At 50.0% G+C, this 22575-nt stretch overlaps 1 protein-coding gene across 4 annotated transcripts in view; it reads left to right on the forward strand.

Moving 5' to 3' along the window:
* Positions 1–9778: 9778 nt before the first annotated feature.
* Positions 9779–22575, forward strand: part of TET1 (tet methylcytosine dioxygenase 1) — a 93761-nt gene continuing 80964 nt past the window's right edge. For 2 of the 4 annotated variants that reach the window (XM_077350796.1, XM_077350798.1), the window contains exon 1: positions 10083–10327. The gene's annotated coding sequence lies outside the window, so the exon portion shown is untranslated. Of the gene's footprint in view, positions 10328–21823; positions 21929–22575 lie in introns of those variants that run through there. The other 2 variants (XM_077350799.1, XM_077350797.1) reach the window with 2 other exon arrangements.

The raw sequence follows: 22575 nt of genomic DNA on the forward strand, positions 1-22575 counted from the left end.
TTTTGATCTACACCCCTGGATTTGTCCTCCCTGCTTGATTGGAACTTCTCGCCTTTGATTTGGCTCCCACGACTACGCTCTCCCCGTGCCCAGCTCAGTTTAGACTCCATCCAGCTGCTGCAACCGGACATGCCTCTGCCAGGGGGAGTAGCCAGCACAACTCGTCAAAGACAGCATCAATTGTATTTCTTGGGTGATGAGTTTGTATTAGCCATCAAATACAAGGATAGAAATCTGGAGCTTGGAAAGGAGGAAATGATGCCACTGTTACTGCAACCGAGTCTCTGATTCCACGAGAGGAGAGACTGGAAAGGAAAGAGCCCTAAAGCTCTTTTGCTACTGCCCTCTAGTGGTCGGGGGAGGTATTGTGTGGTGAAGCAAGTCCAGAGGCAATATGAAAATGACAGGCTGCAACGTCTGACCATCCTCAGATCCTGGAGGCATCCGTTTAGTGATCTCAGAAATAACTGATGACCTTCACTTTGGGGGAAAAGCACACCCCCATGTTATGATGTCCAGCCAAAGGGAATTCATGGGGTCCAACCACAGGACTGCCTTTGGATTAAGCGGCTGAACGTCCTCCTTACAATGGACGAAGAGACTGCACTCCCCTGCAGAGATATGTGGAACCGATACTGGCTGAGACAGCTCCTTAGAGTAAGTAAAATACTTAATTGGGATACTGGCTGAGACAGCTCCTTAGAGTAAGTAAAATACTTAATTGGGATATTTACCAAGTACATCCTAAGTGGTTCTGTGTAGTTGCAGGGCTTCATTTGAGAGTGTATCTGAACATGGTCGGCTGCCTGTCCCACACTGCACGGTCACTGTATAAACCCTCTGCAGGAGGGACAGGGAGATACGTTTCGAGTGGGTGTGACTTCTGGGACAGATTGGGGGGTGGGTGGGGGGGTGTTTAAGCCTGGTTCAGGCAATCTGCTTAAACTGGAACAGCCATGAAGTATATGGCAGCCTAACTGATCCTGATTGTAGGCTCTCTGGGTCTGGCGCATGATCTGTGACTCCCATACACAGTGGATTGGCTACAAGGTGGACGGTGCTGTCTGCTGTAGCTTCCCCACCCCCCACCCCCCAGTGTTCCCTTCCTTCCAGCCCTGGGACAATGGAGTCCTCGGGTCAAAAGCAGGCGTGGGCTTGGAGGTGAACATGGCCTTGGAACAAGCCAAGCAGCACTACAAGCTAGCACGGCAGGAACTGCTCTTCAGTTCATCAGCACCAGCAGTGGGCATGTGCTCATTGGCAGTAGTGTCAAAGGAGATAATTGGTGAACTGACACCAACTGCCATGAAGGACCTGAAAAAAACGGCCTACAAGGCACTGGCAGAGATGCTCCTGACCATTAGCGGCCCTTTAGGTCAGGGTTGGTTTATCCTTGTAGCACACGCTATGAGCCCCGCACTTCCAGGGGCCCTGCATGGTGCCTTCCCCCACACGGATCAGGGTGATCGCCTCTATCCTCCCCCATTTCCTTCTTACACTACTCTGGGGAGCCCTTCTGCCCTCAGTCTGGCTGCTCCTGCCACAGCTGTACCAAGCCCTATGAAGATAGGTTGAGGGACTTGGGAATGTTCAGGCAGGAGAAAAGGAGGTTGAGAGGGGACATGATAGCCCTCTTTAAATATTTGAAAGGTTGTCACTTGGAGGAGGGCAGGATGCTGTTCCCGTTGGCTGCAGAGGAAAGGACACTTAGTAATGGGTTTAAACTACAAGTACAACGATATAAGCTAGATATCAGGAAAAAAATTTTCACAATCAGAGTAGTTCAGCAGTGGAATAGGCTGCCTAAGGAGGTGGTGAGCTCCCCCTCACTGGCAGTCTTCAAGCAATGGTTGGATACACACTTTTCTTGGATGCTTTAGGATGCTTAGGGCTGATCCTGCGTTGAGCAGGGAGTTGGACTAGATGGCCTGTATGGCCCCTTCCAACTCTATGATTCTATAAGCCCAGACTCATGTTCATGTACTCTGCTAGGGCCCCCTGAATCCTTAAACTGTCTCTAGTGCTATGTGCCCCACAAATCCTTAAACCACTCCTTCTTTGGATCACTGGTTACTGGGAAATTTCCTGGGTCGAAGAACCTGTGTGGGCAAATGGCTGTGTGAGGAACTCTCTATGTTATTAATGAAGCTGCATAGTCCAGTATAAGCCAGGTGCTCGGAGTAGGGCTGATTACACAAATTTTAATAGTTACCCATTAAATGGCAAGGATGAGGGAAGTAGCTGGGTGGCATTTGGTCTAAAGCAGGGTAACAATTGTCCCTGGCTTACTTTATCTCTACTTGGGTAGCCTTTGGGTCAGCCTACTGATGAAGAAATTTAGGATGGACATCAGGCTAGGTTTGCTCAGTGGTGGTCTGTAGCCACAAATTTGCAAAAAATGACTAAAACAGTAGTAATCAAAAAAAAATCAACAACCCTGATCTTGCTGTGGGATTACCAACTGTCTGGAGAAGAAAAAAGGTCCTGTCCCTTTGCTAGAAGCTTAGTGGGCTGCTATTTACCAGGTTATATTATTGACCTCCAAACATATTGCCAGAGTCATGATGTCTGCTGATATCTTTCCTGCTGCACACCAAGAAAGTAGACAGGGCCAGGTGGGGCTTTGGGCTGAGCGGATGTATATATATTATATATATTACTATATATATATATATATATATATATATATATATATATATATATATATATATATATATATATATATATATATATATATATATATATATGTGTGTGTGTGTGTGTGTGTGTGTGTGTGTGTGTGTGTATGTATGTGTATGTATGTGTGTGTGTGTGTGTGTGTGTGTGTGTGTATGTATGTATGTATGTATGTATATATATATATATATATATATATATATATATATATATATATATATATATATATATATATATATATATATATATATATATATATATATATATATATATATATATATATATATATATATATATTACTATATATATATATTACTATATATATATATTACAATAGTTTTGTGTTCTATGCATTCTATGAAACTTTTTGTTGCTCCATAAAGACCAAATTTTTAATCAAGAACCCCCCTCCTCCCCGGGTCAATGGTGTCCCGCTTTATCAATGTTAAAATCTGGTCACCTTAATCTCAGGGCAAGGATCTTCACCAGATGACTGAATGCAAGTTGTTTTTCTGAAAGCTTTTTGCCTGCAATATTGAAAAGTCACCGTCGTAAGTCACCCTGATACCTTGTGGTTCGCTCCACCATCTTTGGCAGCCATTTTGTGATTGGCTCCAACTCTTGTGGGAGCCATTTTGTGGCTGCGCCATTACCCTAATTCAAAATTCCAAAGGTGCCCACAGACTCCTGCTCCATGCTGCGATAAAACTGTCCATTTCTGCTCTAAGCCTCTATTAAAGAAACAGAATGGTTGTCCCCATACTTGTTGACAATGCTATTTTTTCAGTATCTTTGGTGCCAGTGTATTGTAGTGGTTAAGAGCAGTGACCTCTAATCTGGAGAACTGGGTTTGATTCCCCACTCCCCCACTTGCAGCCAGCTGGGTAACTTTGGATTCACCACAGTACTGAGAAAAATGCTCTGACTGGGCAGAAATATCAGGGCTCTCTCAGCCTCACCTTCCACACAGGGTGTCTGTTGTAGGGAGAGGAAAGGGAAAGAGAACGTAAGCCGCTTTGAGCCTCCTTTGTGTAGAGAAAAGCAGCATATAAGAACCAACTCTTCTTCTTCTTCAGTGATATCAGGGCTCTTTCAGCCTCACCCACCTCACAGGGTGTCTGTTGTGGGGAGAGGAAAGGGAAGGCGACTGTAAGCCGCTTTGAGCCTCCTTTGGGTAGAGAAAAGCAGCATATAAGAACCCATTCTTCTTCTTCTTTTTCAACAGCAAGCTATGTTTCATGTAGTCTGCTTCTATTTATATGTATTCTGAACCACATGCAGTAAAAACATGCAATAAGAGCTGTTCTTATGCACCTTTACTCATGAATAAGGCCCACTGATTTCAGTAGGATCCACTCCCAAGCAAACATGTGCAGGGCTGCAGTTTTCATATTTTCCATTACATTTCCATTACTGTTTCTCCACTGACTTTCCTTCCTTATCAGACATCTCCCAAACATAAGCAACTAACTTCCTGCCCACAGAAGCGCAAACTGAAAGGGTTGCTATTCTGCTAATACGGCGCATGAGAAACCGTGTTAACGTCTATCAGCTTTATCAATGACTTCCTTCTGTCTCACTGCCAAACGCTGCTCTTTCCAGTTGCCCGGTGGTTTTGCAGTTCTTCTGATGGCAACCTTCCACACAAGCGGGTGTAGTAGTGAAAGTGCAGGAAGGGCAGATGTAGTGGTCTTGATGCATGGCTAGCCCTTGAATTGCACGTTTCCGCAGCCCCCTTCACAAAAGCATTGTGCTCTTTCCCTAGTCACCCGGTATTCCCTTACCCAGCACAGGATAGCCGCTACTTTTCTTCTCAGCAGGGGGGCAAAGCCAAAGAAGAACAACTGTTGAATTTCCCATTAACAGCAAATGCTTTGCAGCCGCTCTTTGGAAAACTGCTCTTTGGAAAGATGGGTTTTGATGCATGTCAAGCGCAGGACGCTTGTGGGCTACACCTTGAACCAGGAGGACTGGCAGGATATAAATCTTTTCCCTCTTAATAAAACAGTAAGGGGTGTTGTGGTGGGCTCAGTCCATGATGAGGAAGGGCAACAATTGGTCCCATGGCCCTGGACTGACAAGCGGAGGGGCCAATCGGAAGGCCCCTCACCAAGACAGACCAAAATTCCATCCAGTCAGGGGCAATCTGGAGAAATGGCTGCCAGTCTGCTCCTGACCAGCAAAGGGAGAGGAGGTCAGTAGGGCTGCGAGAGGGATGAGAACAGAGGCCTGGACAGGCTGTGCCAGCCCTTTTCGCCCCAAGGCTGTCCTAACTGCCATGTCCAACTGCCACTTGCCTCAGAACCCTGAGAAAGCTGGCCGGAGGCTGCAGAGTGCTCCCCCTCCCCCCCCCTTCAGGCCTGCTGGGAGGGAGCCTTTAGCAGCCCCTGACTGAGGGGAGGGAGGCGTTTCCAAGAGCAACGCAGGGGAGCCTGAGGGCCTTCCTTTTGAGGGGGGGGGGACTTTCCCCTTCTGACAAACAGCTGGCTGACAGGGAGGCCACAGCAAATCCCCTTTTCACTTAAAATACTGCTCTGGCCGGAGGTTAGACACAGCCAAGGCACGTGTCTTTGTTCTTTGCAACTCTCTGCAGGTTTGAGGCCACTGCACAGCATTATTCTGCAGACATAACTGTTGTTTTTTTGTCTCATCTGCACAACAACCCTGTGCAGTAGGCCCCAAGTCTTTCAATTCAACAACAGTGTGGGAGACCTTAAATGTTTCTTCTCTACCACAACCCTCTCCAAAGTCGCCCTTTCTGCCCGGGAGATGATCTTTATACTCTGCAGGTGAGCTGTAATTCCAGGAGCTCTCCAGGTTCCACCTGGAGGTTGGCTACCCCTGGGTTGGAAATACTCCCGGAGGTTTGGAGGTGGGACTTCAAACTCGTACAATTCCTCAGAGTCCAGCCTTCAAAGGAGCCATTTTTGCCTGCAGTTTGGAGGGAGTGGTGCAGGTGTGTCCCTCCTGGGCTATGGGCTATGGCCAGCCCTTACCAGCAACTGTTTGTGTTCTGGGGCACAGACAGGCAGTCCAGCATTAGACCTGTAAGTCTGGAAAGTGCAGGAAGATCTAAATAAATACTTACAGCCTGAAACTGTAAATAGTGAGATGGAGAGGAAGGGAAGAGGATTGGAAAATGCTTTGAGACACCTGAGGCCTGTTGGGTCACTGCGGCCCATTCCCAGTTCTCTCAGACCTCTCACAACCCCACATACCTCACAGGTTGACTATTGTGGAGAGACGAATGGAAAAGGTGCTTGTGAACCGCTTTGAGACTCCTTTGGGTAGTAAGCACTAGGGTACAAAAATCAGTTCTTCTAAGGAGCAACCATGAAAGAAGCATGTGGGCACATAACATTTTATCAACAGTGAAAAAATGCAGACAGAAGGAGCAGGGTGGACACTTGTGTACTGTGACTACCCCATGTGTATTAGGGCAGAGGGGCATTTCGGTGTCTGTGCCCTAATTCCCACAAGAAGGGAATGACACAGAACTGGGGGGAATTGGTTGCCATGTAATCTCCAGTCTGATTTTCCCTTCACATATCTTAAGACATGGCTCTGGAAAGCTCATCTGTAACCACAATGCCACAATTCCCAAAGGTCAGTCTTCTCCCACACTCAACTAACATTCCAAACCACAGGTTCTTGACACCCATATCGCCACACCCATGCCCTCATTTGCCACCATGCCACAACCTCCCACACAACACACACATTCAACCCCATGCCCTTACAGACTGGACAACTCATCCCCTTCCTCTTCCCACTGCCAAGCTCTAGCGCCCGTTGTATTCTTGGATACAATGGGCTTTGCCCCTAGTATTTTAATAAGTTAATTAACAAAATGTCCGTTTGCAGCTTTCCATTCTGAAAGAAGGAGGGAGGTATCCTCAGGACTCTCTCCCGTGCCTTGAATTACCTCTGTGGGCTTGCCTAATGCTGCTTGCCTTTATGCATGTACATGAAGCTTCTGACACCACTTAGGCAGCTGGCTAGCCAGATGGAAGCTCTTCAAAAGCATAGGTGTACAGTGGTGCTCTTAGGGACTTGATGCAGCCATCCCTGTAGAGATCACACAATTCAAGCTTCAGTCTGCGTGAGTTTTCTCCTCTTCCTAATTCAGGCTTGGAAGGCATATTTGGTTTAATTTTTTTAAAACTCTCTTCCTTAGGACTACTTCATTTCCTTCCCCTTATGCACCAAAGAAGAGATGCTTGCTGCTGCTGTATGCATGTACTTCAAGACTGGAGAAAAGCTGCCAGAAGGTGCAGTCCTGAGTTTGCTCACCCCTGCCCTCATCAGAATCCAGAGGTGAGAGTAGACACACATGGATATCCCCCCCCCAAAAAAAGCATCGTATAATAGGTCCTAGGAATCATGAATGCTTTAGAAGAAGAATGGGGGGGAGGGATAGGTGGCATCCCATTCTGGGCTTCTGGTGCTAGATGGACCTTGGTTGACGTCATACCCAAGATCACTTAACACAAGTAAGCAGTGCCTTATTTCATCCCAACCTCTTGTTTTGTATATTTAACAAAAGAGCAGGCATGCTAGATCAGACAAAATGATTCATCTAGTCTCATGTCCCTTTTCACACATTGGCCAATAATGGATTGAGACATTTGCTCAAATGAATAGACCAGTAAAAGAAATTAGTGGATTTTGAAAGGGAGACTCTATGAATTGAATTGTGAACTGCAAAGTCATGCATGGAACCTTCTTGCTATGATCTTATTGACAAGCCTACTCTCTCTCTCTCTCTCTCTCTCTCTCTCTCTCTCTCTCTCTCTCTCTCTCTCTCTCTCTCTCTCGGGTGTACACACAGACACACACAAAGATGCAGGATCAATGGAAAGTGAGGGTAGAGAAAGGGGTGTGTTTAACTTTTGGGGGTGTGAAACCTTTCTGGCCAGCAGCCAGAATGATGTTTTATTTATTTTCTGTAAACCACCCAAAGCCATATGGATGGGCAGTATGTATAAATAAATAAACAAGCAAACAAATAAGTAAATTAGACTTTTAATACCGCTGCTCACGGTTCACAGAAAAAATAAAATATATAAGAAGTGACATGATGAAACATATCTTAAAACAATCCCCAGTAATCCTAAAAATAAACCCAAGCATCATAAAATTGGCGGTGTACACAACATAAAATCCACCTCTACTCACGCATTGGACCATTAGGACCGGTACCGCCAAATACAGTGGTTCTCAACCTTGGGATCAGGGCCCCACTTGGGGTTGCCTGGGCCCTCCCCCAGGGTTGCCAGGTTGCCTGCCACTGTGGTGGCGGTGGCGGGCAGTGGGCAGTGGTGGGTAGAGGCGGTGGAGCCATGGCAATGCCTGCCTCCAGGCCGCCTCAATTGTTGTGTGCATGTGTGCACACGGGTTTGCAGTGTTCCACTGGCTCCTTCTGCAGCTGCCTAGCATGTCGGGAGGGTTGCGCCAGTGCCTGCCGAGGAATGCGTCTAAATACTTTGATCAGCCCTTTCAGAGCTGGCAGGAAAGCGACCCCCTCCCTCTGCGGGTCCAAAGTTGTCCCATCTCTCCTGATTCCGTCCGGCAAGCCCTGCGCGCTCTGCAGCAGGGCTGCGTCGGAACCCCCCCCCGCCCCCGTGGCTAAAGAAGGGAGAAAGGAGAGAAGCGGTGAGCCAAGGGAGCATGACGCGTGCCTAAGCCCAGCCCGGAGTGGGACAGCGAGTAATGTGGACGTAGTGGCAGCAGCCCCCTCCCCTGAGCAGGGCCCTCGCCCCCTCCCGTCACCTCCTGCGGGCCACGTCTGGGGGTCCAGTGGAAGCTCCTCTGCAGCGCTAAACTGGCAGCTCCTTTGGTGGGTCCCCGCTGGGCTTCGGCGCTGGAGTTGGGGTCGTGGCAAAGAAAAGGTTGAGAACTACTGGTCTAATACAGTGCACAGGAACCAAAGGTGGGGGGGGAGGAGGGCGAGATTCCAGGTATCTGGGATCAACCGCCCGGCTCTAACCAAATGCCTGATGAAAGAGCTCTGGTTTGCAGGCTCCGCGGATTCAGGGAGTCCGGTCAGAGCCCGCGGCTTGTCTGGGAATTCCTTCCACCAGGCAGGGGCTAGGACCAAAAAGGTCCTGGCCAGGAGCGGGACAGTGAGCAACGTGGATGTGGTGGCGGCAGTCCCCTCCCCCGGGCATGGCCCTCGCCCCCCTCCAGTCACCTCCTGTGGCGGGTCACTTATGGCCTTGTCTGGGGGTCCGGTGGAAGCCCCTCCACAGTGCTAAACTGGCAGCTCATCCGGCGGGTCCTTGCTGGGCTTTGGCGCCGAAGGGGTCATGGTTGAGAACCACTAGGGCTGGTACCATCTAATACACAGGAACCAGAGGGGGGGAAGAGGGATCAGATCTCACACCCTGGGATCAACCGCCCGGCTCTAACCAAACGCCTGACGGAAGAGCTCATAGAGTCCTGTCAGAGCCCGCAGCTTGTCTGGGAGCTCATTCCAACAGGTCCTGGGGCCTCCGGGGGCCCTGGGACCATTAAGAGATTCATACCCGCAGAGCAGAGTGCCCTGCGAGGGTCATAAGGAGGTAACCAATCCCGTAGGTAAGCAGGGCAAGGACCCCCAACATCTTTGAGCCTGTGGGTACATGGTGGCCGTGGCAACAAAGTGGCTGCCACAGGAAGCGGAACCAGCCACCGAATTAGTGCCACAACTTGGCTTCAGTAAGTGTTGACTCTTGTGCAGTGGCCCTGCCTGGCCCCATCCGCTTCTTAAAACCGCTTGGTGGGCCCTGGAAAGGGCAGGCAGCCTTGACGGTGCTCACAGAAACCACATTGGGGATCCCAGAAGTGGCGGTTACAGCGTCAGCCGGGAATCAGAGGTTCAAATCCCCAGCCTGCCAGGAAAGCTTGCTGAGTGATGTTGGTCCATTCACATTCTCAGCCTCCCCTACCTTGCAGGGTTGTTGTGAAGATAAAATGGAGAGAATGATCTCATAGGCACTTTGGGTCTCTGCTGGGGAGAAAGGCAGGGAATAGCAGTCAACTAAAGAAACAGGACATGATCTTAGAGTGTCACTGGGTGCCAGAGATCATTTCCAGATGACACTGAAAGGTCCTTTTTGGCAGCTCTACTGATATTTGTGCCCCATGCAGAGCAGACCTGGGAAAGCACATCAAATGCCCATTCTCTAGCCCATGTGGCTTTGGGGGTTTGAAGTGTGCCCCAGAAGACAACTTCCCTGCCCAGTCCAGCGAATTGTGCGGGCCTGAGCCAGGGGCGGGCAGCGTGTGCCTTGGGGGCGAACCCTCCAGAGGGCAGGGGGCGAGAGGGAAGCGCTCCACTCCACTCCACTCCGGCCGATCCAGCTCGCGTTTTTCTTTCTGCTCCAGGAGGGCTCCGTCCAGCTCCCGAGCGCAGCCCAGGCGAGCCTCCCTCCCCCCTCTCCCCCTCCCCCGCCCCCGCCGAGGGTCTGGCCGGGGAAGACTCTCGGCGAACCTTCCGGGGAGAGCACGTTGCCGTCCCCATTGCTCGGGGGAGCGCGGGCGGGCGGGGGCCGTCTGCACCGCGCCGGGGAAGAGAAGCGGGCCGGTCCGCCCGGGGCAAGGGCCTCTGCAGCGCCATGCCCGGCTCCCCCTCTCCTCCCGGGGCCAGACGGACATCGCAGCGAGCCTGGTAGGCATTTTGGGAGGGGGGGGGGGACTTCTGGGCTGAGCTGGCCGGGAGTCGGCGGCGAGGGGAAGGAGACGGGCGACTCGGGAGGCTGCCGCCGAGTGGGAATCCCCGCCGGGCAAGCACGGCTGACTCTGCCGCTCCCGCCCGCGTCGGGGAACCCTTGCAGAAGGCGCTTGTCCGTCCCCCCCCCCCCCCCGCTTTTGGGAACAAGGAGGAAAAGGGAAGGGCGGCAGCGTCGCCTCCAAGTTGCCACCGTTTAAACTTTTGCAGGCTGTTTGAACGGGCGCGTGCGTGAGAGCGAGCGTGCGTGTTTAAAGGGCCGCCGTGCTTGAAACGAAGCGCAGCTGCGCGTTGCCGTCGGTCCGGCCGGATCCAGCCCATTGTTGGGCTCTGCGCCGGCCCCAGCAGGACGTGGCTCCGAGGGCAGCTGGCCGAGCACCTCTGCCCCCCCCCCCAGGACTGGAAGGGCTCCCCCTCCCCAGCAGCCTGCGCTCCCCTCTCGCCGCCCCTTCCTTATTGGGGGGGGGGCGGGGAGTGTCCGCTTCGCCCTCCTCGGCAAGCGCCGTCTCCAGGGGCTGGCCGAGGCAGGTGGGTCGCCTGCATACCTGCCTGCGGAGGAGTCGGCCTCGGAGCGGGGGGGGGGGGGGGGCTATTTGCATAGGGAGCCTCTGGCTGGGGCCTGGCTACGTGCGGGGAAAAACTCCTCCAGGAAGCCCGCTGGCTGCCGGTCGCCCCACCTCGGCCGCCTGAGTCAGGAGGGAGCAGCCCGCCCTCACTTCTGCTTCCCCCAAAGCCTTCTGTGCGGGGAGGGGGCAAGACCGTGTTTGGTGTCTCTCCCCCCCCCCCTCGTCGGCCGCATTTCCTGGTTTTATACCCAAGCCCCGAAGTGACTTCGAAAACAAAGCTGTATTTTGGACTCATCCTGGTTCGTTCACAAGTCCCTTCCAACCTCCGGGATACTTGGATCCGCCATGGCTCAATATTGTCCCTGGCCCATTGCACACCCCTCCCTTTCCCTCTTGACAGGCGTACTGGCGATGTTTATTTCTTGGGCTCTTCCCCCCCCCCCCCCCCCCCCCCCGTGGGACCGAAAGTGTCTTATCAGTGCATACTTCTCTCCTGCATGTCTGCCTCACAACAACTTTGTGAGGCAGGTGAGACTGACTGGTCCAAAGTCATCCATCGTGTAGTGGTTAAAAAGCAATGTACCCTGGAGAACCAGGTTTGATTCTCCACTTCTCCACATGCAGCCAGCTCGGGAGGGTGACTGTAGCCTAGCCACAGACCTCTTAGAACAGTTCTCTTAGAGCGTTCTCAGACCCCCCCCCCCCCTCACAAGATGTCTGCTGTGGGGAGATGAAGGAGAGGGTGTTTGTAAGACACTTTGGGACTCATTCAGGTTGTGAAAAGTGGGGTATAAAAAAAGCTCTTCTGACAACCTTTCATGTCAGAGCAGTAGGCATCAGGGGAATACCACCATTCCTGGACTGCGCCAGGCGGTGTGAACTAGCGGCTTTTAATTGCGGGATAACAGGGTGGCTGTCCTCTCAGGAATTCCTCAAGCACTCTGCGTAGCACTGTCCTGCAACTGCAGAAATGGCATCTTAGCACAGGGTAAACAGCACTTTTGGGATTTCTCCATCAGGCTACGCATTTGGACAGTGTAACTACCACGGATAGGAAAAGGACAGGTGGACAGTAGCCAAGAGTGAGAGTCCAGTAGCTGTTAATGAAATTTGTGGCAGGGTGGGAGCTCTTGTGAGTCACCGCTCCCTTCTTCAGAGGAGGTATACCACTGGGAGTGTGGTGGCAAGAACACTGTTTCCTACGAGAGTGTCCTAGGGTAACCGAGCGACCGTGGAACCGAATGTGGTATTCTTGCTTTAAAGAGTGAGAGCAGGCGCGTGTGTCGGCATCCACAATATCACTCTGCTGGCTACAGCCGTTTTGCTACGCTGGCAGTCTTGCCTGCAGTAATCACTTAAAAGAACTGGGAAGCTTGTTGCTCCCAAGAGACAATAGGTGTGCAGCCATGGCAAATCACGGCTTCTGTTGGTGCTTCCCTGCGTGTGTGGAGATACGCATTCCTCTTCGCTCGCACGCTGCCTGTTTTTGACAGCGCAACACGTGGTCGCGGAACTGTCACATGCAGAGTGAAGTGGCTCTGACTCGCTATGGAAACAAACCAACCGATGGGCATGGCAAAGCAAAGCTGCTCCCGTTTCCAAAATACCGATACTGAATTAGCAAGTTGTGAAACTTAGCAAGAGGTGTCGTCATCGTCATTTAAAATAGAAATTTGTCAAAGAAAACCGATTTCCCCTTTCTGAGAGCCAATTTGGTATAGCAGTTAGGAGTGCAGACTTCTAATCTGGCGAGCCGGGTTTGATTCTGCACTCCTCCTCATGCAGCCAGCTGGGTGACCTTGGGCTCAATATGGCACTGATAAAGTTGTTCTGACGGAGCAGTAATGTCAGGGCTCTCTCAGCCTTCCCTCCCTCACAGGGTGTCTGTTGTGGGGAGAGGAAAGGGAAAGTGACTGTAAACCGCTTTGAGACTCCTTTGAATAGAGAAAAGGGGCATATAAGAATAAAGTATTCTTCTTCTTCTAAAATTGGAGATAGAGTGAGTAACTGTGCAGGGAGGGGGAGTGACAAGGAGGCCATCACCAAGTAACTTTTTGCAAGAAAAGTCTGCACAGGCTCCCAGTGACAAAAAGGGAACTTGAGCTCCGTTGGAAAAGTCCACATGTGTCATGGAATTCATTTTTTAATGTGAATAGCTTGGCATTGGAAAATGTAATAAATAATACAATCATTATTTTCATTACATTTTTACCCCGCGCATCCTGGAGGCTCCGGGCTGCTCACAAAGGGCTAAGATATATAAACAAGACATTAAATATTAGGTTTGAAAATGCTAACTAAGTACGGTAAGTCAGTTTCTCGCTACCTCCTTCCCCAAGTGGAAAAGAGGCAAGATTAATAGATTTATTCAGATGGCATTTTGTTAGATGGGACGTAGGTAGGGAGGCCAGCAACTATAAGCATCAGACAGGCATAGCATAAGCCAAAGGTCTCTTGGCTTCATCTGTGCTGATGTTTATTATGGGGGGGGGGGGCAAGGCTAGTCTGATCTGTGCTTGCCATTTGCATTGTTTTATCAAGCAGCCGAGTACTGCTTAATTTCCGTTTGACTACATAGGTGAAAGATTTATGTGATCTGAAGAGAAACCAGAGTATGGGAGAGTAAATACTCTTCCAGCTCTATGACAACCCTGTATGCAGCTTTTGTTGATTTGAAATCGGCTTTTGACTCTGTGTCAAGGGAATTACTATGGGAGAAATTAGATAAGACTTCTTCTATGTCTTCTATTTTTGATACGTCCTATGTATGAAAATACTACCATCAGAATTAAGTGCAATACCTATGGTCATCTGGCTAATTCTATTAAGGCACTTAAGGGAGTTAAGCAGGGTTATGTTCTATCACCCCTACTGTTTAACATCTTTATAAATGATATGGTTGAACATTTTCAGAATAGTGAATTACATCCCCCCAGATTAGCTAACAACCATATCTCACTACTGCTGTATGCAGATGACGCTGTCCTGTTATCAAGGACGCCAAATGGAATGAGAAGGGCCTTGGTTCTACTGGCTACTTATTGCCGATTGAACCAGCTAGAGGTCAATCATTCAAAAACAAAGATTATGGGTTTTGGTAACAGGCCTAAAACATATACATGGTGTCTAAATTCATCACCTATAGAACAGGTCAGATTTTACAAATATCGGGGAGTACTATTCCAATCAAATGGCCGTAGAAACTCCCATATATCATATATCTCCTCACATGCCCAGAGAAGCTCAGGTGCCATTCAGAAATTCTTCTGGCACAAAGGTGGGCGTAATGTTCCCGCAGCCCTTAAGCTGTTCAAGGTAAAACCTCTAGCATAGATCATGCATGGGGCCGCATTGTGTATAAATGTCAATATTTCCAGCCTAGAAAAGACCCAAGCTAAATTTTTAAGATCCCTGTTTCAAGTACCAACCAGCATTTCCAACCCTGCAATCCGGGTAGAAGCAGGAATGTATTCTGTCCAGACCAGAATATGGATATGTACGTCCACGTACTGGTTAAAATTGCTTCTTTCCACAAAGGGTTTGCTTTACCTAATTGATGTCTGAATCATTGGTTGTGTTGTGGATATCCACTCTTGAGATAAAACTTTGCTCATATGGTCTATCCAAACAGTTAATACTGTCTCTGAGTTTCAACCGAGCAAAGGAAACGATAATACAAAGAATTTTAGATATCCATCGCCAACAGGATTTCAATCAAGTAAAAAATCCACTGTTTCAATAGCCTCCACTTAATAATTTGAGACCATTACCTTATTTATCTAATCTTGTTTCCCCAGAACACAGGAAATCATTTACTCTATTACAATATAACATGCCCCCATCCGCTTCTAGGGAAGGCTTATTAAAAAAAATACCCATCTGTGATCGTTTATGCATCTGCCAGGATGGGAGCATTGAGACATCTGAACATGTATTACTCCAATGTAGGCTATACAATTCAGGGGAGAACTTATACCTTCCCTACAGAATAAGCCCAACTCAGAGGCAATCACAGACATGTTGTCAGACAAAAGCACAGAAATAACTTGTGTTGTGGCCAGATTTGCTTGGAGAGCAATCAAAACAAGGAAGAGCTGGGTGGATTCGGAGCAACTTAGGTAGAGATAGTCTCAATTGCTTGAGATAATGCTTGTGAGTTTTAAAATTAGAATGATACTTATCGCTGGAATGTTTTTAAATTTTATAATATTTTAGTTATCAATGATTTTTTTTATGTACCTTGTTAATGCCTTGGTCAGCAAAACTGTCCTGGAAGACGGGAGGTGCTGGTAGCTGCAAGATGGAAATCATCATTCTGAATGAGAGTGAAAATATAATACGTCAGTAGTGACTTTTGAAAACATCCGTTTGTTGTATCTTATGGGTTCTGTTTACTCAATCTAGTCTAGTCAGAGGACTGGAAGATTATTAGAAACTCTTGTTCTTTTCCCTTTCAGCTAAGTGGTAGCTTGGGGGTTCCCTCTGTTCATTGTTTACATGTCCTTTACTGATGCTGTTTGTAGAACTGATGCTCTGCTGTCTTTCACACCTTCATCAGTGTTGCATCTGGACGCACTTAGGCGTTTTCAAGGTGATTTTGAAACTACAACGTGTTGAAATGTGTCAGGAACTGCTTGTAGTGGATTCGTGTCTGGAGACCGGTGAGTTTTAAATTTTCATGTAGGCATGTCAGTAGTGTGTATTTATTTATTTTATTTATATTTACTTGGATTTTAATACCACCCATTCTTTGCGGTTCTGGGCAGTTTATATGGAACACTGCATATATTTACATGGAACATTATAATGATCTATAACATTATATAATTTTCAATAGATCACCATCTAACAGTAACAGTTACAACATAACATGAATAACATCAATGCTGGGGAGATCAAATTGTTCAGTCATGGGAAGGTGTCTGAGGGGGGACCAGAAGATGTTCCGAGGTGGTCCGCCTCAAGCGAATGCCTGGTGGAGGAGCTCCCTTTTGCAGGCCCTGCAGAACTGTGGGAGTTCAGGCAGGACTCTGATTTCCTCAGGGATCTTGTTCCACCAGGTAGGGGCCAGGGCCGAGAAGGCTCCGACCCTTGTTGAGGTCCGACGCGCTTCTCTGGGGCCAGGGATCCGCAACCAGTTGGAGGTGGCAGAACGTAAGGCTCTTTGGGGGATATGGGCAGGGAGGCGATCTCTCAAATACATGCTTGGTATGCCTGGTATGTTTCTTATTACTTTTCTGTATCAAATGTGGCCACTGTGGCACAAATTGTACTTTACAAACACACTATTTCTGCAGTTCAGCAAAGCCACAGAAGCGTGCATTCCCACTGACTGAATGTACATTTAAGGCCACAGTTGGACTTCCGTGAGGGAAGTCATCCACAGATGGTCAGGTCATGCTTCTGCTCACTCAGGTAGGGCTAGTCATATTCAAATAATTTTTAGTGGCCTTCGAGTTTCAGATAGCTCTCCAGTTTCAGATAGCTCCTGGCTAGCTCCACTCACCCTTTTCCCACTATTTAATTGCAAGATGAGTGAAGGAAAAACTCCAGTCAGCATCCACCCAACTTCCTCCCATCATGGTGTTGGCAGTAGTTTCCAACACAGGGCCCCCCACAGGTGGTGGTTTGAGCAGACTCTGCCCAGCCAATTGTGATTCAGGCTGCGCAGGTGATTGTGACACCTACAGCCATCTAGCCTGTCATCCAGTACAGCACACAGGCTTTTCACAGACCTCCCAGGAGCGAAATGCGAGGTTTCTGCACAATGCCATTGTGCGATCGGAAATGGAAAAGCTGCCCCCAGCCAGTAGGGGCCCCCAGCTGCCCCCAGCCAGTCCACCTGCCCCATCTGGCAGAGAGAAAGGCAGCTATTAAGCCCTTCCAACCCTGGGAGCGGGCTCGGTGGCTCCCTGAGATGTCCGCCCTGGCCATGCTTCAGGGCGAGATTGCCCCACGCCAGCCACCAAGTATTCCCTCCCTTTCCCAACCAAGGGACCGGTTGCGCTGCCTGCCTTCCCCTGCCGCTCCTGCCCGACTTTTCCCTCCATTACCACCAGCGGGAGCACCTGGGAAGGGTTGCTGCCCCCACCCGCCGCCGAGGTCGTCCCTCCAACGACAGGTAAGACCAATGTTTCGTTCTCTGTACACATAGACATAATTAGGTGAGAAGTGCCAGGAGTGGAGTGATGGTGCAGAATATGGTTGGGAAGCATAGCTGTGGACATGTTCTCCAGGAGCCCCTCCGCTTTCCATCTGCTCCAGGCTCATCATTGGCCGTTTTGGGAGTGGGCCAACATGACTGCACGTGGTCATATCACACAATAAAGTAAAAAACAACAAAACCCAGGTTGAGAAAGCCTGCTCTAGGGTCTTCAGTGGAAGTTTCTTCTAATGGTGCCCTGGGTTGAATTGTGCCTCAGGATTGGATTGGATCTATGAAGGTAGGAGATAGTGGTTGCATTCATTCCTCACAGTAGAAAAGAGCAAGTGCCCAGTAGCTGCCCTGAACACTAAGAACATTTGTGGCAGGGTAGGAACTTTTGCGAGTTACTGCTCACCTCTTAAGGGAGTGGTGAGTCATGAGAACTCCTCCCCTCCCCCAAAGGTTGTTAGTCTTCAAGGCAGCCACTGGGCTCTTGCTCTTCTCTATTGCTACAAGCAGACGAACTGTGCTACCCGTCTTGAGCCTTCACTCCTAAGTAGCAATGGAGGAGTTGGGCCTAGGTGTCCCAGGAGAATCAGAACACCCACGTGAAACCAAATTCTTAAAGAGGCACCCCACACAGTTGTGTCAGGAATAACCGTGCCTCCTTGCATCTGCCATTTACTGAGATCAGAAAGGATCCTAGTTTTATCACCATGTGATTACCCTCTGTCAGGATTGCATAACCGCCATCAAACAAAGAGGCAATGGTCGAAGCTCCCAACCAGTTCCCAATCAGTAGATGCAACTAGGAGTCACACTTTTAGAGGAGTCACGTCTTCATTCTGAGTTAATATCAAAATATTTATTGAGAAAAATGGGAAGGTCAGTATTCCTATGCAAACTGCTGTGAGCCATGGGAGAGGGCAGTGTGTGCGAATGTGCACAGGTTAAATAAATAAATAATAAGGAATTGTCCCCCTTCAGACCTGCTCTGTGAGAACAACTTGAACAGGACTGTGCCGAGCCTAAGGTCATCCAGTTGTCTTCACACAGAGGAGCAGGGAATATATCCAGGATCTCCAGATTAGTGGTTGTTGTTAGATGCAAATTGGTGTCCGACCCATTGCAACCCCATGGACAATGATACTCCAGGCCTTCCTGTCCTCTACCATTCCCCGGAGTCCATTTAAGCTTGCACCGACTGCTTCAGGGGCTCCATCCAGCCACCTCATTCTCTGTCGTCCCCTTCTTCTTTTGCGCTCAATGGCTCCCAGCATTAGGCTGTTCTCCAGGGAGTCCTTCCTTCTCATGAGGTGGCCACAGTATTTGAGTTTTATCTTCAGGATCTGGCCTTCTAAAGAGCAGTCAGGGCTGATCTCCTCTAGGACTGACTGGTTTGTTCGCCTTGCAGTCCAAGGGACTCGCAAGAGTCTTCTCCAGCACCAGAGTTCGAAAGCTTAAATTCTTTGACGCTCGGCCTTCCTTATGGTCCAACTTTCACAGCCATACATTGCTACTGGGAAGACCATAGCCTTGACTAGACGCACTTTTGTTGGCAGGGTGATGTTTCTGCTTTTTAGGATGCTATCTAGATTTGCCATAGCTTTCCTCCCCAGGAGCAAGCATCTTATAATTTCTTTGCTGCAGTTCCCATCTGCAGTGATCTTGGAGCCCAGGATAATAAAATCTGTCACTATCTCCATTTCGTCCCCATCTATTTGCCAGTAATTCAGAGGGCTGGATGCCATGATCTTTGTTTTCTTGATGCTGAGTTTCAAGCCAGCTTTTGCACTCTCCTCCTTCACCTGCATCAAAAGGCTCTTTAGTTCCTCTTCGCTTTCTACCATTAGAGTGGTATCATCTGCATATCTGAGATTGTTGATATTTCTCCCTGCAATCTTAATCCCAATTTGTGACTCATGTAACCCCATCTTTCTCATGATGTGCTCCGCATACAAGTTAAATAGGCAAGGCGACAGTATACAGCCTTGCCGAACTCCAGATTAGAACTCCAGATTAGAACTCCAGATTAGAGGCTATTAACTACTACATAATGCTGGGTCTTTGGTTTGTGTATCCTAGGGACTAGTACCTTCTGGTTGCAGCTTTCGAGGTCACAGGCAAAGTCTTTTCCAGTCCTGTTGCCTGTGGTAGTGGATGCTTCAATGGGCAATTATTAGTCCTCAGCTTTTATATATATGTAGTCTGCCCCTAAACCAGTAGTTCTCAACCTGGGGGCTGGGACCCCTTTGGGGGTTGAATGACCCTTTTGCAGGGGTCGCAGCAGCTTGGCCGGTGCGGGGTGCCGCCATTGTTGCCGCTCCTGCAGGGGCCACACAACAGCCTTGCGGGGTAGATGGAGATAGAGCGTTTGTCTGTCTGGAGCAGCAGAAAAGAGCGAGATTGGCTTGGTGAGACAAGAGGCAGAACTGAACTGAGAAATCCCAGGAAAAAAAACAATTTACCGTATTTGCCGGCGTCTAAGGCGACTGGGCGTATAAGACGACCCCCCAACATTACCAGTCAAAATATAGAGTTTGCCGCCTCTGTGAGCCCAGTGGGGAGGGGAGCTGCCGCCGCCTGCCACCCGCAGCCCGCAGCCTGCCGTGAGCCGCTCGCCGCTCGCCGCTCGCCGCCGCCGCTCGCCCAGTGGGGGGGGGAGCTACCGCCGCTCGCCGCTCGCCGCCGCCGCTTGCCCAGTGGGGGGGGAGCTACCGCCGCTCACCGCTCGCCGCCGCCGCTTGCCCAGTGGGGGGGGAGCTACCGCCGCTCGCCGCCCGCCGCCGCCGCTTGCCCAGTGTGGGGGGGAGCTACCGCCGCTCGCCGCTCACCGCCGCCGCTTGCCCAGTGGGGGGGGGAGCTACCGCCGCTCGCCGCTCGCCGCCGCTTGCCCAGTGGGGGGGGGAGCTACCGCCGCTCGCCGCTCGCCGCCGCCGCTTGCCCAGTGGGGGGAGGGAGCTACCGCCGCCCGCCGTTCACCGCCGCCGCTTGCCCAGTTGGGGGGGGGAGCTACCGCCGCTCGCTGCTCGCCGCCGCCGCTTGCCCAGTGGGGGGGGGAGCTACCGCCGCTCGCCGCTCGCCACCGCCGCTTGACGAGTGGGGGGGGAGCTACCGCCGCTCGCCGCTCGCCGCCGCCGCTCGCCCAGTGGGGGGGGGGGAGCTGCCACCGCCCGCCGCCCGATCCTGACTGAAGTGCACCCGGCGTATAAGACGGCCCCCCCACTTGGAGGCATGTTTTTGAGAGGGAAAAAGCCGTCTTATACGCCGGCAAATACGGTATATACAATCATGAACAATGGATCTTTACGCCATATTTCAGTTTCGGTTTAATTTCTGTGAAAGAACACTAGCACAATTTTATGGTTGGTGGTCATCACAACAAGGGGAACTGTATTAAGGGGTCGCGGCATCAGGAAGGTTGAGAACTACTGCCCTAAACAGTGGGTATTATTTCACAGAGAACTTCTGCACTAATTAACACAGTAATGGATTGATTTACTTTCTTACTTACTATACCTCGCTCCCCTTGCAGCTCAGGGCAGTTATAAGGGAAGCATTTGTTATAAGGGAACCATTTAGGATAGAGGGTATATATCACTATATTCATAAAAATCCTTTGAGAGCTGTCCCATAGGATTTACTTGGCAAACTTTTCACAAGGTGAGGTGCCAGGTCTTTCCTTAAGCCTCCCTATTTACCCGGGTTTGGAGCCGGCATGCTCAGGCCAACAAAGAACACGTTGGTTAGATACGATCAAAATGGACACGGTCAGAACATTACCCAACTCAAAGAAAGCAATGCCAGATCGGAAGTTGTGGCGGCAGTTGTGCTATAGCTAAGGGTCAGATTTGCCAGAATGGCTCTCATCATCATCATCATTCATACAAAACAAAGACTTGTCTTAAAGAGGGGCCAACAAAGTTGTTTCAGGGTTCACAATTTACCAGCTGGTGGGTATATACGAAGGATACCTTAAGCCGTTTGTTTATTATGAAACAAAGTGGAATTCATCATGATTTAGATGGCCTAGACTAGCTCAATCTCATCAGGTTTTAGAAGATAAGCAGGGTAGGCCATGCTAAGTACTTGGATGGGAGACCATGGAGGAAATCCAGGGTCACTATTTAGAGTCAGGCAACGGCATGCCACTTCTGCTTGTCTCTTGCCTTGAAAACCTTACAGGGTCACCATAAGTTGGTTGTGACTTGACTGATGGCACTTTCCACCACTATCAAAAGTGGAATGCAACCTGTTATTGACTCCTTAGAGACAGCTTTAAGGCAAAGCCTTCGCTGATGTGAAATGTAGTTCTGTGTACGCATGCCTGGGACTTTGTAGGCAGACTGCCTGGTGGATCGGGGCCTGTGCTGCCTTCTGAGGTTTTTTTTTTGCCTCGGGCCTCAAAATGCCATGGGCCAGTCTTGGTAAAGCAAGAGACTTCCCCAGTCAGAAAGGCAAACAGGCAGAACCTCCAAGGGTAACTAAACAAAAAAAAATGTGCATTTGCTGGCAGAGCTCACTGTTGACTTAAGTACAAGCTGCAGATAAAAATGAGGAAAAGGCGGGGGAGAGGGAATCATTGCCCTTGTTAGGAGTCTGCTTTATTGGCCCTGATAATGGGCCTCTGGCAGGCCCCTAAGCTTCCCCTGTGGCATGGATAGCAGTGGGGGTTGATGGGGAAATCGCAAGCCCCGTGGCCATGGCAAGAGGCAGGGGTGGGTGGGGGTGGGAAAGAGTGCTTGCCCCTCCCGCTTGGGCAGCCTTGGAACCACAACACGCTTATCTCTGAGGACAGTGACTGCTACGTGTTTGAGGCTTTGCAAGAAGGTACTTTTCCCGGCTCTCCAAGGAGATTGCTTAATTATTTTCTGGGGCTCTTTACAGTTGGGACAAACCTCACCTAAATCAAGTTGGCCTGGATTCCAGGGCTTCTTAAAATGTGGACCACTATTACTGTTGACTTGTGTTTTTCGGGAGCGGGGGGGGGGGGGAAGCTATCACAGTTCTTTTGTTGTTGTTGCTTGTCTCTTTTGTTTATATCAAAATGTTTAGAAGGCTTCTGTACTGTGTATTACAGGCAAAGTAAAGCATATAGACAGTGGGAAGTAGGGGCTGTCAGCTCTGGGTTGGGAAGTTTCCAAAGATTTGTGGCTGAGGGTTGCCAGGGCCCCCTTGGCCACCAGAAGGGGATGGGGCAGGGGTAGTCAAACTGCGGCCCTCCAGATGTCCATGGACTACAATTCCCAGGAGCCCCCTGCCAGCATTCGCTGGCAGGGGGCTCCTGGGAATTGTAGTCCATGGACATCTGGAGGGCCGCAGTTTGACTACCCCTGGGATGGGGGGTGCGAAGGGGTGTTTGAGATTGGGAAGCTCCTGGAGATTTGGGGGTGAAGCCCAGGGATGACACTGGGGTACAATGCTACAGAGTCCACTCTCCAAGGCAGCCCTTTTCTCCAGGGGAACTGATTTCTGTA

The sequence above is a fragment of the Paroedura picta genome, chromosome 8 (assembly GCF_049243985.1).
Source record: "Paroedura picta isolate Pp20150507F chromosome 8, Ppicta_v3.0, whole genome shotgun sequence".
Classification (NCBI taxonomy): domain Eukaryota; kingdom Metazoa; phylum Chordata; class Lepidosauria; order Squamata; family Gekkonidae; genus Paroedura; species Paroedura picta.